Consider the following 1,703-nt stretch of genomic DNA (forward strand, 5'->3'; position numbering starts at 1 on the left):
AATTTCTCCTCTAGGTCCCTGTCGTAGCCTCATTAAAGCCTCAAGTCCACCCATATAAATCCCTTCTTGGTGTCCAAGAAGAGGTTGGCTCATGGCATGGTGACCAAGCCAAAGGGGTTGGCCAATCTCCTTCTAAAAGGGGTCGACCCTTTGCTTGGTGTCCAAGCAAAGAGGGGTAGACCATGATATGTCAAATTAGGAGGGGTGTTTTGAATTTTTAAAATATTCTCTTTGTAGAAAACTACAAGTTTTAAAAGAGAGTTTTTAAAATATAAAACTTTCTTTATTTGAATTAGGCCACATGGTTTAAAAGAAAGTTTAAAAGTTTTAAAACTTTCCTTTATTAACCATCCTCATGGTTTTAGAAAAAAAGGAAGAGAAGTCTTAAATTTTAAATCTTTTTAATTTTTGTAACCATGTTAAAAAAAGAAAATTTTAGAAGAGAAATTTTAAATTTTAAAACTTGGTTTTAATTTTTAAAACTTTCCTTTTTTAACATCCACATTGGGAAATTAAAAAGAGAGATTGTAAAATTTTATAAGAGCTTTTCTTCTTTGCTTATAAAATTTTCACAAAAGTATTTCCTTCCTTTTAAGTAGTCGGCCACCCTTGCTTGGTGCCCAAGCAAGGGGGCGACCAATCAATAGATCATCCAATCATTGATTTGGTGATTGAATCAATCAAGAGGAAAGAAAAGGAAAAAATAAAAGGGGAAAAGGAAAAACAAGAGAAAGATTTTAATTTTTGTAAAAAGTCTTTTCTTATTTGTTTTGGGCAAGTAATATAAAAGAAGGGGAGAGAAGACCTCAATTAGATCTTATTCTCTTGGTGGAGCTCCTCATTGTGGTCGGTCCTCTCTCCCTCTTTTTTCCCTTTGCTCTCTTTTGCTCCTTGGTGGTGGTGGTGGCCGAAACTTAGAGAAGGAGGAGAAGCTCTTTGGGTGGTGTTCATCTTGGAGGATCGTCACTCACACGACGTCCAAGGCAAGACGAGGAATACAACAGAAGATCTCGAGATCATTAGCATACAAAGAAAAGGTATAACTAGTAATTTTCTTCCACATCATGCTAGTTATTTTTCTTTGTATGAATTCTAAACACAAGAGGCATTAGATTCTAGTTTTTCGGATTTGTTTTGAAGTTGTGTTTTTTTTTGTTTTTTGAATTTGTGATTCTATTGTTCCTTTTGGTTAAACCTAGAGTTATATAAGGAAATTAAATATTAGCTTTCCTTAGAAGACTTTGTCTAGGCGATGGTGGATGCTCCCATACCCAAGAAGGTCATGTGCCTCGCCATACAGTCATGGAAGCTAATTTTGGAAATTAATATTTAATTGAATTTATAACATAGGTGGATTTGGATCAATAGTGTTAAGTTCTGCTTGCGATCCAAATCTAAGCCATTAAGAACAGATAAGTTAAATTTGGAATCAATAACGTTAAGTTCCATTTGTGATTGCTAATTTAACTTCTAAAGAACATAATAGGTTGTTTAGGAAAGGTTCGACACTTGTACAAATTTTTGTACAGTAGAACCGGTACGATCATCCTAGGACCAACCAACAATATTAGGATCTCTTTCCTTTCTTAGCCTTAGGGTATAAAATCTATATAAATACCTGATTAATTGTATGAGGATTCTATTGGACAATATGTTGTGGGAGATATTGGAAAAAACAATTACTAAATTGAAATTACACAAAA

Source organism: Zingiber officinale, chromosome 5A (genome assembly GCF_018446385.1).
Source record: "Zingiber officinale cultivar Zhangliang chromosome 5A, Zo_v1.1, whole genome shotgun sequence".
Lineage (NCBI taxonomy): Eukaryota > Viridiplantae > Streptophyta > Magnoliopsida > Zingiberales > Zingiberaceae > Zingiber > Zingiber officinale.